At 38.7% G+C, this 17071-nt stretch overlaps 1 protein-coding gene across 3 annotated transcripts in view; it reads right to left on the minus strand.

Annotated features, from left to right (window-relative positions):
* ZCCHC7 (zinc finger CCHC-type containing 7) overlaps nt 1–17071 on the minus strand; it is a 120379-nt gene that overhangs the window by 16538 nt on the left and 86770 nt on the right. The window lies entirely within an intron of this gene.

Consider the following 17071-nt stretch of genomic DNA (forward strand, 5'->3'; position numbering starts at 1 on the left):
CTTGCGAAGCGCATCGAAAAACGGAAAACCCTTTCGTCTAGCGGGTTTTTCGTCTTGCGAGGCATTCGTCTTGCGGGGCACCACTGCATTTGTATATTAACCTATATGAACACATTTGCAGTACAGTGGTACCTCAGATTACATACGCTTCAGGTTACATACGCTTCAGGTTACAGACTCCGCTAACCCAGAAATATTACCTCGGGTTAAGAACTTTGCTTCAGGATGAGAACAGAAATCGTGCTCCAGTGGCATGGCGGCAGCAGGAGGCCCCATTAGCTAAAGTGGTGCTTCAGGTTAAGAACAGTTTCAGGTTAAGAACGGACCTCCAGAACAAATTAAGTACTTAACCTGAGGTACCGCTGTACTTATAAACAGTGCTTTTCCCGGGGGTACTCAAGGGGTACTCAATACGCTGTATTGGCAGCTCTTTTTTTCTAGAAGAAAGCACAGGTTAAAAGTGTGGCACTTACTGCAACAACTTAAGGGTGAGTAAAAGGTAAAGGTAAAGGGACCCCTGACCATTAGGTCCAGTCGTGGCCGACTCTGGGGTTGCGGCGCTCATCTTGCTTTATTGGCCGAGGGAGCCGGCGTACAGCTTCCGGGTCATGTGGCCAGCATGACTAAGCCGCTTCTGGTGAACCAGAGCAGCGCACGGAAACGCTGTTTACCTTACCGCCGGAATGGTACCTATTTATCTACTTGCACTTTGACGTGCTTTCAAACTGCTAGGTGGGCAGGAGCAGGGACCGAGCAACGGGAGCTCACCCCGTCGCGGGGATTCGAACCACCAACCTTCTGATTGGCAAGTCCTAGGCCTTGTGGTTTAACCCACAGCAGTACTGGCACCCTTTTCTCTAGAAGAAAAGCACTGCTTATAAACCTACATACACCTACATAAACCTAGATACATCTCACTGAATCAGTTATATTGGTTAGTAACATGCTGAGCTGCTTCACTTTCTGATCTTTACTACTGCATTTAACCAACTTCAAATATGCAGGAAGTGCCCAAAATAACCTGCAATATTAAAGTGTTTGCACGTTTTAAAAAAGGAACTGTGCATTAAATGAAATATATTATTTTTGTTCGCAATAAGAAAACAGCATAATGAGCCGACCACAACGAACAAACCACAGAACAACAGGTGCTGAGAAAGTGTAAAAATAAATTTAAACATGGTGCATGTGTGTGCGTTTTAGTGCTGTCCTACAAATAGATTCCCGGTGGATGAGAAGATTGTGGTTGCTCTTCAGCTGCTGCTTCACCAGACCTCCTACAGGAATGGGATGGACAGCCTAGTCTAGTCTAGTCCCTTTAAGGAATTGAAGGACTGGGAAGAGGCTGGGAAGGGAAGGGTCCTTGTTGGGCTTCTGACATATCTTCCCAGTGGATAGTGAAGGAAGTGTGGGCAAGGGTTGCTATTCAGCTGCCACTTCATCAGACCTCTTGTAGTGAAGGGATGGACTGTCTACTTCCTTTAAGGGCTGGGACGAGGTTGGGAAGTGTGTAGCTTCCCAGCAGATGCTGAGGCAGTGCCCCACCTTGCTGACTGCACAGTTCTCAGAGAAAGGATCAAAGGAACGTACAAAAAATGGCAGCTTCATTAATGACTACAAGAGATGGTGTAGATCAGTGGAGAGAACCATTCAGCCTTAAGGAAGTGTCTGTATCTTCTTGGCGGCCTGAACTTGCTTTCAAGGGACCTTCTGTGGTAACTGCTCTAGCCATGTTATTATACTCTTGCACCTGAGATTAAGTGAATCGACACCTGTACGATCACAAAGGAAAGACTGTCAAAAAGAGTGTAAGCTTTGGGTGAAATCCATCTGGGCAGAGTTCAAGACTTCTTCTCATTAAAGAACCTGTGCAATTTGGAAAATTATATTGTATTAGATGCCTGTTTGTATTCACATTACCCCCTTTTTTCTTTCCTGATATTGTAATTGACTCCCTGTGGTGTGCCTTTCCCCTCCTGAGACATCAGCTAGTGCCCTAACTTAATAAAAGTAATAGGCTAAAGTTTTTTATAATGTGTTTATAAGTTAAAAAATAATTGGCTAAAGAACAAATTAAATAATTAAAGGTAAAGGTAAAGGTACCCCTGCCCGAACGGGCCAGTCTTGACAGACTGTGGGGTTTGTGCGCCCATCTCACATTTATTGGCCGGGGGCCAGCGCTGTCCGGGGACACTTCCGGGTCACGTGGCCATTCATTCCTCTCTATAAGCAAATGATCAAATTCCTGAATCAAAGTTCAGTAATTATTTAATTAGGGGCGCGGGTGGCGCTGTGGGTAAAAGCCTCAGCGCCTAGGGCTTGCCGATCGAAAGGTCGGCGGTTCGAATCCCCGCGGCGGGGTGCGCTCCCGCTGCTCGGTCCCAGTGCCTGCCAACCTAGCAGTTCGAAAGCACCCCCGGGTGCAAGTAGATAAATAGGTACCGCTTACCAGCGGGAAGGTAAACGGCGTTCCGTGTGCTGCGCTGGCTCGCCAGATGCAGCTTTGTCACGCTGGCCACGTGACCCGGAAGTGTCTCCGGACAGCGCTGGCCCCCGGCCTATAGATGTGAGATGGGCGCACAAACCCCAGAGTCTGTCAAGACTGGCCCGCTCGGGCAGGGGTACCTTTACTTTTTATAATACATGGAAGATGGATCTCCCTTGGGAGGTTCTGGACTCTCCTTCCTTGGAGCTTTCTAAGCAGAGGTTGGATAGCCATCTGTCATGGATGCTTTAGCAGAATTTAGCAGGAGGTTGCACTAGAAAGATTATTCTTTGTTTTTCTACTTCAACAATACTTCATTATGTTCCTATCATTTTATGTAATTGTATTTTGTGTAAATTATAAAAATTATAAATAAAACATTTTCTATTTACAAAGAAAACATTAAAGTTTCAAAATACTATGAAGAGACTACCTGATGTGAATGTTAACAAAACTTGCTGTGTTATTTTAAACACCTTCATTTGTTTTGATCAGGTGTTTTATTATTGTATGGTGGATTATTGCATGGATGGTTTATTTCATGTTCCATATCCTGCTGTTGTATCAGCAGATAAAGCAGATTGTGTGTGTGTGTGTGTGTGTTTGCACACATGCACCTAGCACATCATACTTTAGCATTACACCCAAACCAGACTACTGAGTGTTACATATTCATGCCTTTTTGGAACTGTCTTTAAAAGGTAACAGAATTTAAGTTATCACAAATTAATGTTTTCTGCATTTGGGCAATATACTGCTAAATCAGTCACTGTCCTGATTGGAAAACATTTTTTCAATTAAAAGCAGTTGTCTGCATTATACCTTGAAACTAACTCTTTTAACTAGAAATATTTGAGATGGTTTAACATTCATTTGCTTTGGGGTATAATCATGTTTACTCTGTGTGTAGATAGCAAGGTGTAACCTCCTTCCCCTTCTAGGCCAACTCAGAACAAACTGCTGGCACTCTGACTATGTGCCAGAGCATCCAAATTAAGCATTCAGCAGCTCAGAGCCCTACAAACAGAATTCTGTTCTGCTGAGGCCAGTTTGTATGTGCTGGAGGCCTGGGAAAGAAGAATAGTTTAAAAAATTATTTTTTAAAAAAACCCTGAATGACAAAAGATAATCCAAAACTATGGAATAAATCATAGGTTAAAAGTAAAATAGTAGTTTCATGCGTTCATCAGCCTACATGAAGTATGAGTCAATTTCACCAGATAGCATCAGTGTTGATAAGTACAGTGATACAGGGTTACAGATGCTTCAGGTTACATACGCTTCAGGTTACAGACTCCGCTAACCCAGAAATAGTGCTTCAGGTTAAGAACTTTGCTTCATGATGAGAACAGAAATTGTGCTCCGGCGGCGTGGCAGCAGCAGGAGGCACCATAAACTAAAGTGGTGCTTCAGATTAAGAACAGTTCCAGGTTAAGAACGGACCTCCGGAATGAATTAAGTACTTAACCCGAAGTACCACTGTACATGGAACATTGCTCTGCTATTATGGTCAGGACAGACTTTTCAGTAGAAACTAATGCTCAACTACAAAACCCAGCCATAATTTTTATATCCCCGGCTATTCTGCTTTTAGAAGGTAGAAATGATTCACTGGGAATGACTGGGCTGGTTCCATGGCACGTTGAGTAGTTGAACATCTCCTCTAAAGAATCTGGAACTGATGACTTCTGAAGACTGCATGCAAAGTAGAAGATTCACTGATGTAACTAAAAGCTTTTTAAAAATCAGGAAGGAAGTAATAACTACTTCCCCGCCATGTCAGATCCCACCAGCATGTAGTAACTGCTACAGACCTGACAGCATACCACTGCACAATACGGAGAGAATCAGTCTTTGAATTCTCAACCAACACCATCATGCATTATTATAAAACACTGTGAGCCTTACAATGAGTGTAACATTTAGAAAAATATCAGTTCAATCTATATGAGCATTTAATCAGTTCTTGATATGTGGATCACTGATAACAGAAACTATCAGTGGCTAAGCATTTCGGATGCAGAGAGAGAACAGTGAAACATGTGTAACACAACATCTCCTCTCCCGCTGTGCTGCTGAATACTTGTGAAATTTTTAATGTCACAGTGCAGAAGTTTCAAATGATGCCAAACTACATGCTGCTAACAAACCGTTACCTAGGAGCTTACCCAATGATTAATACGGCACATTTTTTTCTTCAGCTATATGCTCACACTGCCATAAATCCTGCAGGAGTAATCATACATCCTGCCGTTATAAAATAGGGGTCAGAGCTAGGCTTCCGGGTGAATTGGTGTCCACTGCTTTAAAAGACAAAACACAGAGAAGAGATCCATGATGGAGAATTGGAAGGAGTGAAGATCTTTCAAAGAAGGGAATTTATTTCCTTCTTTAAGTAGCAAAAGCTGCACAAAACACCGAAAACATTGCCCATTTCCCCCCCTCACTGGCACGGGTGTTGTGTCATCAGGAGCACTGCTGCTGATTCTGGGGACACTGGTCCATGACATAAATATGCATATGCCTGTTTAGATGCATAGGTGACTCTAGACAAATTTAGATAGTGGGTGACTGGCATCCTACCAGCATTCCTCTTTGCTGTATGCCCAGTCACTCTATAAGCAAAGTTTAAAAAACAAAATACCACGTAAGTTTAAAAGGAGAGAAAGGGGTAGGAGATCTGAGGCCTGGCTCAAAAGACCCCCTGTAATAACGCCCCTGTGTGTCATTAGTCACTCAGTCATTCTTTCATAACACTCAACATGAAAATTGGATGGTGTTCAGTCAGCCGTAGTATTGTATACTCTTATATGATCCTTTTGGGATTTGAATGAAATTTCACTAAATTTTTGTTTAATTTTAAATTTTCTCTCGTATTACAATGAATAAGTGTAAATCATGTCACATCTGGTATAAGCCCGTAAGTTACTACAGATAGAAGACTTGTTCATAAATTTTAAGGGGGGAAATGCAGAACCGTAAATGAGATCCTAAACTGTACAATAGTAGTAGTAGTTGCTGCTGTTGTTGCTGCTGCTGATAACAACAACAACAACAACAGCAGCAGCTTTGGATTTCATAATCAATATACACATCACATTTCTAACAAAATAATGGCTGCACTAATAACACCAGTAGGTTTCCCCCCCCCCCCGTTTTTCGGGTGTGTTTTTTTTACAGATGGCGACCTTTACAGAGAGCAGGGCAAATAGCGTACAACTTTTCTCCTGCTACCCGATCTCTCTGCGGTTTTCAGTGGCGTTGTTTGTGGTATCTGCCTTGACTGGCTTTGCTGAATAGGAACGGGAGACATTGTGTTACAGTGGTTCCATTTCTATCTACATGACCGGGTCCAGAGAGTAGCACTGGAAGAGAGTTTTCTAGACTGCTGGCAGGGCAGTGTTTTATACCCCAATGCTATTTAATATCTAAATGAAGCTGCTGGGTGAAGTCATTAGAAGTTTGGGGGCGGAAAGGATGAGAGAAAAGAAGCTGAGCTTGAATTCTGCCAAGTTGGAGGCAAGTTGTGGGCGAGTGGTTGCCATGCCTGATAAATCGGTCAACTGCCTGCCCTAAATTGAGTTGCACTCTTCCTGAGGTAGGTAGGTACACAGCCTGAAGGTGCTTCTGGATCCAGCTTTGTCACTGGGGTCCCAGGTAGCCTCACTGGCTAGAAGTGCCTTTTACCAGCTGTATTTGGGTACCAGGCAGAGGGCCTTCTTGTGGAATGCCCTCCCTTCAGATGACAAGGAAATAACTACAGTGGTACCTCGGGTTTAAGAACAGTCCAGTTTAAGAACGATTTGCCTTAAAAACTCCACAAAACCAGAAAGTGTCTTAGTTTGAGAACTTTACCTCGGTCTAAGAACAGAATCCGAATGGTGGAAGGGCACCAGCGGCAGAAGGCCTCATTAGCGAAAGCACACCTCAGTTTAAGAACGGTTTTGGTTTAAGGACTTCCGGAACGGATTAAGTTCATAAACCGAGGTACCACTGTATCTGACTTTTAGAAGACATCTTAAAGCAGGCCTTCTAGGAAAGTTTTTAATGTTTGATCTTTTATCGTGTTTTCAATGTTCTGCTGGAGCCGCCCAGAGTGGCTGGGGAAGCCCAGCCAGATGGGTGAGGTATAAATAATAAAAGGTTGTTATTGCTGCTGTTGTTGACGACTGGATTACTGCAATGCACTCTATGTGGGGCTTCCCTTGTGATTGACGCGCAAACTTCGGTTAGTGCAGAATGCTGCAGCACAGTTGCAGACAGGAGTGGAGCCATGTCAGAATATAATCCGCACAAGTTGCTGATTTGTTAGTGGGCTAAATTCAAGGTGTTATACTGGTATATGAAGACCTTAACAGCTTGGGACCAGTTTACTTGCAGGATTGCCATACTCCACATGTGGCCACTCAACTGCTTCCTAGTTAAGTACAAAACTCCCTAGTTAATTCAGAACTTTGAAAAGCATATTTGAGGTGGGGGTACAGGAGGTGATCATCAGTTATTCCACATCCACAAATATAAACATTTTATTATACGGAAAACTGAAATATGAGTAGTTTCACAACACAGAAAAGCTTATAATATACATTTAGAAAATACTTGTGTATGATTTCATACAACATTATTGTCTAGCAATTGTAGATTTAAAAGTGGAAGGAAACCTAAAATTGTTTCACGCTCAGGTTTAAAACCACATTCTATAGCTCCATCCTTTAACTACTCTGAACACTCAGGTAAGCACAAAAGTGCAGTGACCATGTGTTGAAGATTCATTCATCTGGGATGGTTGATTCTGAAGATTCACTCTAGAGCAGGGGTCTGCAACCTTTAAGACAAAAAGAGCCACTTGGACCCGTTTCCGAAGGAAAAAAACCTGGGAGCCGCAAAACCATTGCAACATTTAAAACAAATATAACACTGCATATATTGTTTACCTTAATGTCCGATCTGACAGCGGGCGGGAAGGTGACGTCGGGACGGTGCGTGACTAACGCACACACCGCCCCATGCGACGTCACAGCCAGTACAGCGCCCGCCACAGTGGGGAGTGTCGGGGTGCACAATGCGCCTCCTCCCCTCGCTAGTATCTGCCCCGGAGCCGCGGCAAAGGTGTAAAAGAGCCACATGTGGCTCCGGAGCCGCGGGTTGCAGACCCCTGCTCTACAGTGAATGTAATGGTTATAAAGATCACACCTTTACACTCCACATTAAGCAACTCCCCTAGGTTTACACCCCTCTCTCATTCTCTGTCTTTCACCTCGCATGACTCTCTCTCAGATTTCTCTTCTCTAAGCAAGCATGGAGAATCAGAGAGAACTGGCCAACAGTTTAAAAAAAATCCCCAGTTAAGCTATATTTGCACTGAATTTTGGGGGAAGAAATTTGGGGTGGAGGAGAATTAGTGTTTGCATTAAAAAAAACATTTTTGACAGTTTGTTAACTTGAACCTCATTGTACTTATGCAACCAGCAATTATACTTTTGTATCCTGATACACAACTGAAAAGCCACTATTATTTTTACTGGGTCCCCCCCTCCCCCGGTAATTGCTATGTTCTTCCAAAGAGGTCTGGGCTGCACATGGACATTATCATAACAGGCCTGGGAGGTAGGTTAAATGGAGACATAGTGACCAGCCCAAGGCCATCAAGGGATTCATGACTGAGCAACGATATGAATCAAGGTTTTCAAAGTCCAATGTGTATTTCACTATATTCAACTGTCAGGACATGAATTTCAAGTTAAGACAAAATATATGAATGAGTAATGGATTCTATGGATGGTCTACATTTTCACTCTAACCCTAACACTCTAACATTTTCACTCTAAGGGGAATGAAAATGTAATATGTCCATGGGATTATATCCCAAAGTCTAGCTTCTAGAGGGGTCACCATGTTGCTCTCCTCCATTTTATAATATAGGATTGAAAGTGAAAGGAATACATCTCGAAATCAGATTTTTACTTACAAGAGAATCTAACCCTTTCACTTTCCATTTCATGCATTTGATCTTACTTATGGAAATTCATTGTGGACTTTCCTTTTATTTCCTATCTTTAAAGTGTTTCCTTTTATTTCCTATCTTTAAAGTGTTTCCTTTTATTTCCTATCTTTAAAGTGTTTCCTTTTATTTCCTATCTTTAAAGTGTTTCCTTTTATTTCCTATCTTTAAAGTGTTATAGAACTCACATTCAATGAGAATGGACAGCTAATATTAGCATGCCCAATATGAACCCAGTAACCCTGGTGTCCAGAAGATTACTATATTCTTCTGTTTTTGATGTGCTGCATTAACTGATAACTCTGACAACAAAAATCCTAATTTGTACTGTCGTTGAAGGAAATTACAGTGGCTCAAGAAATTGGAAATATGGTGCCAGGCCTCTTCTATTCTTTTGAGGCCCTTCCTAACTACCGGGGTGGGGGGAATTATGAAAGATGCTGCAAACAAGCATGGCTGATGGTTCCTCTATTTGTTACATTCTGAAAATGAAGTTTTGCTCCATGTAGGCAGGTTTGTTCTGCCTGGGCATAGTGTAGGGTGTTTTCTGTAGTTGTGCCCAAAGTTTGGAAGGTTATCCCAGTAATATTCAAGAGACAACTGCACCACGGTCCTCCACACATCAGTATTTGTTCAATAAAATATTTTGAATTAACAATGTTTGGCTGCTAATGTAACTGTTAGCTGGATATTTTATATCTTTTAATGGTTCTGTTTTTATATGCTGAAGTATTGAGTCTGGTGTACAGTGGTACCTTGGGTTAAGAACTTAATTCGTTCTGGAGGTCTGTTCTTAATCTGAAACCGTTCTTAATCTGAGGTACCACTTTAGCTAATGGGGCCTCCTGCCGCCGCCGCGCGATTTCTGTTCTGATCCTGAAGCAAAGTTCTTAACCCGAGATACTATTTCTGGGTTAGCGAAGTCTGTAACCTGAAGCGTCTGTAACCCAAGGTACCACTATATTTGTTAATTCTTTTTTTTATTGTGCTAAACCACTTTAGGTGTCACTGGTGCCAATTAATGAGGTATATAAATATCTTAATTAAATAATGCCATTAGGCCCTTTGGAAGCTGGAGACGAAACAAATATTAACAAGGCTCATATCACAAGTGGCTTTATATACCTCACTAAAGCCACAATTCTAATGTAAACTTTAAAATATAAATACAACCCGTTTAAAATACAAAGCCTGTACAAGATGTAGTAAAATTTGTTCAGCGATGTTTTGTACACAAATCAAAGAGCAAATATTTACAGAAATGGAAGCATAAAACATGCATAATTTCACACCTCTTTTACTTTAGTGAAAATACTGCACACTCGAAGAAAACATCATAAATTTGATTAAGCCCCACCTTTCAGCACAAAAATGAGCTAAATAAACGCTCGGTCAGGGCTTTCAAAGGCAAAGAAAGGGCAGCCACGTCCTCTTAAAAGGCCGTGGTTACAACCTTATTTCCCCAAATTGCATAAGCAAGTCACTCCATAAGAAAAACAGTGACATTGGAAGGATTTATAGAATTCTTTATTGAGTCAGGCAGGCGTATGCCAAACCGATTCTGCAATCAACACCCCCTTTTTTGACTTGCAAGGTGTGTGGGTAAGCAACCTAGCATGGGAGCGCTCAATAAAAGTGACTGGATGGAATGCTTCAGATCTATGCAAGCTTTTGACCAATCTTCCTCTAAAAAATTATCATTTAAACTGTGTAAAAGAAAATACTAAGCAGAATGCAAATCTGTAATTAACTGCACAAAATTCATTCTGCATGCCTTATACAGCAAGTTACAAATGCGGATTCAAGGCAAGTTTGTCCCACTAATTTCAATTACTCTTAACTCTGAAAACATCTAAAGTCATAAGCCCAAAGAAAGCTACAATTTTTCCTGGCAGTAAAACCTCAATAAACTCAATGATACTTACTTTTGAATAGGTATGTATAGGATTGTACTGTTAGACACTCTCACATGGTCAGTATTTCAGAACTGATGCCTACATGGCTTAGGAATTATTTTAAAATATAAAAAAAAAAATAGTTATGTTTGTAGAACCAAACAGCCCACGGAGTTTAAAATTGTTACATTTTTCTCCCAATGGAGACATTGAGGAGTTGTAGAAAATTTAACTGTTGCCTGTTCAGTTTGTAACAAGTTATTTCTACAGCAATTCTTATATGAATAATACAAAATATTCATTTGATTTAATAGCAGCTGATACAGAAGTTTCTGCAAGGTTCTTCTTTTCTCAAGCAAGAAATTTAATACCTAAGTATCTCATTTCCACTATTAAGGAACACTAGTGTAGCAACAATAATCAATCCTGCAATTTCATCACCCAATTTCATATTTATATGCTGTATTCTTTTACAAGTTAATGCAATTTAGAACTTTAATGCAACATTTATAAACATTTTTCTTCATTAATTGTATTTTAGGTTTGGCACAAAGAGAGCTGTTTCAGTGGCTACAGCATGCCTAACTGATGGATTTAGGTAAGAATGCACGTTTGTGTGTCATTGCTGCAATATCCACACTGCACTGCTTTCAGTGGCACGTAAACTCAAAATGCCTGCCCCATCCACATTATTTCAATAAAAGTCACATGTAAATATCTTTTAAAAGCATGATGGCTTGGGTGAATATTTCTAACTAGAGAGACTGTACATAGCACAATTAAAAATAAAGTGCAAGGGCCTGTTGCAGCAACTAGGAAATTAACATTTTTTAAAACTGAATTTTTATCTATGAGCTTTTATAGGTAAGGATGTACAACAGATGCATGATGCAGAAGCTGTGGTCCAATATGCCAAGCTTCAGAAACAAAAGCATGAAGGGAAATAGCTAACATTCAGACATAAACAAATCATCTGCATTGAGAACCCCCCTTCCACATAGCCTGCCTCCTACTAGTAAATATCAAAAATACGTAAACTAGCAAGGCTTACTGGTAATGCTTTTGTCAGAGTATAGTATTCTGTAATACCCTGACCGTAAGAATATTTAGAAACATCAACAATTTTTAACAAGGCAACACTATATTATACACATATTCTGTGTATAATTTTAAAAAATAGGGATGGGATTGATAACCAACCAACTCATGCACAGAGGAGAAGAACTGAAATCAATGAAACTACTCAAAGTATGACTACCATTGGATATAATGCTCCACATTTGCACTTACATCACACTCATATTTCAAACCATATATATTGAAATCACTATATAGTTAGAGAATATTTGAATCACACAGGATACAATCCAACAAGTAGAACCATAGAATTGTAGAGTTGGAAGGGACCCTGAGAGTCATCTAGTCTGGCCCCCGGTAATTGTTTAAATGGAAGGCCTCCTAATTTCAGTGAGAATTAAGTATTGTTAAACTGCTCCAGAAAAAGCACCTTATAAGAAAAGTAACATCTTGCATTTCAGCAGGTTGGAAACATGAACATCCCATATGGACCAAGTCTATGTATGTTAGCTGAGAACTTCCACGGAATTTACTTCCAAGTATATATGTGCAGGATTACAGACTTAATGCTGCTTTTAATAAGATTACAGATAGTTACTGCTGATGTCTGTCATATGATAATAAAAAGTAATATATTTGGTGTTTTTGATATTTACTGGGGAAAAAGATAGATTATGGATAAGAGGAGATTCTCAGTGCAGATAATGCAGCGTTGCTTTACTTGTGCATGTTCACTATTTACACGTGTGTGACAGGTTTTTCTAACAAAAACTAACAAAAAGCACCCTGAAACAAATCAAGACAAAATAAAGTCAACTTGGTGTACTTATCATATGTTGAATTAATTTCTTTCTTGTTTTCTCGATTTAACTAAAAAGCCACTGACAGATATACATTTTATGAATTAAACAGAAACCTGTAAAATGCAAGTATTGCCTTCCAGGAAATAAGTAGCAAAGTGATTTTTAAAATGTCAACTAATGCAGCTTTTGTTATCTAGAACTATCTATCACAGCTGGATAAAGAGGCAGAATTTATTGTGAAACCAAGTTTTATTTTTAGCATAAATTATATTTTCATCTGACAATTTTCTCTACCCCAAACTACAAATGACTCTTTCTTCATAAATTCACATATAAAGTGAAGATAACCGAAGTTTCAAATGAATTTTAATTAGTCAGAAAGACGCATTTGGGCATGGGAAGCTTAGAATAAATATGATAAAGTCTCCAAATTATACATAATATTATGACATACATTCTTTAAAATAGATTATACGAATTGTAAATACTACAACTGGAGAGCTCCTGAGAGCTAACACAATCTTATGAAGGCTACAATCTTACACACATTTACTTCCAAGCACATCCAACCTAATTCTACAGGACTTACTTCTTAGTAAACATGAATAGGATTGGGTAACAGGATGGCAAAATACTGTGTACGTTTTCAAAATATTGGGGGGAAATTAGATAAAAGCCATACAACTATTTTAAAGATTCTTTTAAGTAAAGCAAACGAAGAAAACCCAAGACCGTCCTTTTGTAAACATCACCATAATATAACAACAATTAGTAGGCTTATATGTTCAAATGTCGTGGTTCAGACTAGGATAGGCATTGGTGCGATTATGAGGAACCAATTTCTGAGTAATTCAGCCGAAAAGCTAAATCATTGCTCTTCTGTAGAATGGGCCTTGTGGGCGATAAAGTTTCTTATAATTTCTTTAAATCGAGGGAAATACACACACCCACACACACAGTAGTTGTGCTTAATTTCAGCAGCTGCTTTGTGCAGCTCAGATTTAAAAGTAAGCATACTTACATTTTTATTTCAAAGAAAGGTAGGAGACCAAGCAGAATTTTAATGATCACACACAAAGAAATACAAGCACAAAATTTAAGCACAAAAGAGGTATTGTGTCTTCATGTCTTTTAGATACGCATACGAAAACAGCAATTCCTGGTTCACCTTTTTTAATGTAAGTGGATTAAAAGTAAGGTTAACAAACTGTCAAAAAGCGTGTTAAATGATAGTGTTTGGTGGTTAAAGTCTGGTGGCTGTAAAACTCTGTTGGTGGCCATCTTGGGGCGAGGGGCTTTGATATGAATGAGAAAAGGCAGGCGATGGGGGAGGGGGACTCACTGCATGCACAGAGCAAGGCAGTGGGAGAGACTGTGATACCCTGAAGAAGAAGAAACCCAGCTCCACAGCAAAGAAATATATTGTTAAAATATATATATAGAAAAACCATCACATTATACACGATATGAAACACATTTTTCCAATTGTGATGTCCATAATGATATATAGCACACCACAGGCCTAATAGATTTTAAGCCAGGATATATATACTTGTGCATGCACATTATTCCTAAGTATGATTTGCTACACGTTTATAACAGCTAGTTTCATTTTATGCCAGACATACTGTACCCGATATATGTGAAGCCTCAAGTAAGTAACCCTGGTTCGTTCCAATGAAGACACTGTATATGTTTCATTCAATTGTTTTCTACCCCATACAGTATTACCCTACATTTTTCATAGGCCATCTTCCAATTGCATTGCAAGGAATCCACGTACGTTATACATATTCCCAGATTTTTTAACTTTATGGAGACCATATTAGCGAGCAGTTAATCCACCCCATATATACACATACTTTTATCAATACAGATGAGTCAAATAAAAGAAGCTGTTCTCTGCTTGGAAAACAGAACATTAGAAAGCAAGTTATTTGTTGTTAATTGTAATGAATGATTTATTACTAGAAACATGTTACATTACAGTGCAAAAAAATAGTTCTACTATATTCTGAAAGATACGTTAAACATTATAGGTGGGATCCGAAGCTTTTAATCTCCATTCTTCAGACAACAGCCTCCCACGCCCCCTAAAAAGCCGCCCAAAATCATCCAGAGCATTATCCTATAAAGAGTAGATACTGGAAGGAAAAATCTACCACTTCCAGGTTCCTCCTCGCCGCTGACCCAGATCACTTTGGATCCAAGCTAGCTTTTAAAAAAACCCAAAACATGCACCCATTACTAACAGTTATCATAGACAGTATTAGTTGGTATTGGGTACATTTCAGAAAATGTAATGGGGACATTATCCAAACCAACCTTCCCCCCCCCACACTCCATTTTAAAGCTTCATGGAGCCATCTTCTACATGCAAAATTGCAATTCTCTTACTCTTTCCTAAAAGTCAATATATTTGGAGTCATGAAGGCCAGAAGACAGAAGGAGCTTCAAGTTAAGCCTTATCTTCCAAATGAAAATGTGGCAAGGATACATTTGCAACTCAAAATGTAAAATATTAATATGAAGCTTTAACGGGGCATAATTCATGAACCTAGTACAGATAAAACAAGGAATTAGTTGTATACCAAACTATACACTTTAACTTCAGTTAAAGTGACTCTGAATTTGTGAACTCTTTGGGTGCATTATGTCAGCCACTCTAGGGTTAAGAGCATTTAAAACAACATCTTGATTTTTTTAAAAAAATAATAAAACAGCTACCTGCAAAATCTACCAAGAAAAAGCTTTTTTAAAAAAATGGAAAGAGAAATGACAATTTAATATGATTAGTTATGTAGTACTTTTAATGTATAAATGACTATGTTATAATTTGTTAAAGGAAATGAATTTGCCAACTTAAAGAAACCATTGCATGCAAAGGAACCAGTATACCTAGACTACTATTATGAGAAAGCCCAACACTACTGAGATATTTAACAAGACATCTGCAGTAAATTAATTAAAACATTGCTTTAAATCGCTCACTCCCTTATATAATCTCTTGCAATTTCTTCTTTCTGGCAGGACATTTGGATACAGAAAAGGTATGCCTGACATTATGACACCAGCCTTTTCAAAGAGCTAAAATTTCAAAGACCTTAAGCACAAGCAAAACCTTAGAACAACCCATAACCATCGGTTACACTATTTACACATCATTATCTGCACTAAAGATAGATGTGAGTGCAATAGTTTCAATGAGTCGATAGATGGCACCCCAATCTCTCAGTAAATTGGCAAAACGAATAAAATCACCAAGAGCCTCAGCAGTGACAAATATTGTTCTGTTGATCTGAACAAGCATTCACAATGATTAATTAGGGACACTTTGCTTATGCATGAAAAATTAACCACACATTTTATATAACCCTTTGACAAACATGCATAATAAGTGGGATTAAAAGATTACCTACATGGTATATATTTGTACGATATTCAAAATTTGTTCTGTTTATGCAGATTCAATATATACTTCACATTCTGGTTTATTAAGAGATGTTAACAACTAGGCTCAACCAAACTTGTGACAAGTGTGGAATAAACTGTTTAGTATTAGTATATGTATGTATCTAAACACAAATACAAATGACTACTTACTCGTGCATCTTTTTTGGGTAGCTACTACATTAAGCATTTCATTACTTTAGCTTTGTTACACTGTATCCTATCATATGGTTACTTGTGCTTTCTTTTTGTTATGTTCTCATGTGATTTCTTTTACAGCAATATTGAAATAGAAACTTTTAAGGAAATGAAGGTAGACTTTTTAAAACAATAAAACAAAACAAAAGCCAGTTAGTTAACCATGAGATGAATTTTCTGTTGTAGCAAGGAAGTATCCTCAACACTGGAACCCACAAAGAAAATGTTCTGTAAAGGATTGCCCCAATTTAGGGGAATCCTGTACATACTGCAAACATTACAAGGAAGTACAGACATTAAGAAAGAAGTTACAAAATTTGTCTAAAATAGCTGAATGGTTCTAGTTGTTGCAAACTAGTTACTATGAATTTTTAAGTAAGAATTTATATTTCCTGTTGCCTTGATAAAAATCCCTTTCAAGAAACTGATTAGTACCCAGAAGTGGGACTAAAGATATTTTTTTTTTGAAATATTGAAGTAATTTCTCCATGTTTAAAGCTCAATTTGAGTAAAGATACTGAATAAAAATTTCCTGAAACATAATGAATGACTTCTGGCATATAATGGTTTTTGAAGTTCAATGATAACTCAAAGAATATGTGTAAATAAAAAAAGGAAACCTCACATATTTACTTATTTTTAAAAAGCATTTTTAACTAAGGAGAAACTGGGAAAGATTTATCATCCTAAAATGTCAAAAGAAACATACTTGAAAGCACATGCACCAACAGTATTTCTTTACATGAAATAACCTAAGAAGGTGGATGTTTGCAAGCTTGAGCCTGTTGGCCACTTAATGATCTGTTGAAAACAAGAGTAATCAACTTGAATCTCAGTATTTATATGGACTATGAAGCCAAATATAAACTTGCACAAAGTTTTGGAACACAAAACATTTAATCTTGTCGTAAACCAAATGGACAGCCTGCATTTCCCTAGTTTCTGTCTGGGCTTAACAAGCTCAGTAGGAAGACGGAAGATTATTTGTTGTGGAGCTATTTTTGTAAGTAAAGGCTCCTAAACAACTAAATCAACTGATAAAACTTATGATAGTTTCCCATTCTATACAAGTTGTAAAAATGTAGTAAAAATCATTTTCCTTGGACAATGTGCAAATAGATGCTGGTACTTGGGAATGATCATGATACTTGTAAACAGTACT

Source organism: Podarcis vaucheri (genome assembly GCF_965113315.1).
Source record: "Podarcis vaucheri genome assembly, chromosome: 17".
Lineage (NCBI taxonomy): Eukaryota > Metazoa > Chordata > Lepidosauria > Squamata > Lacertidae > Podarcis > Podarcis vaucheri.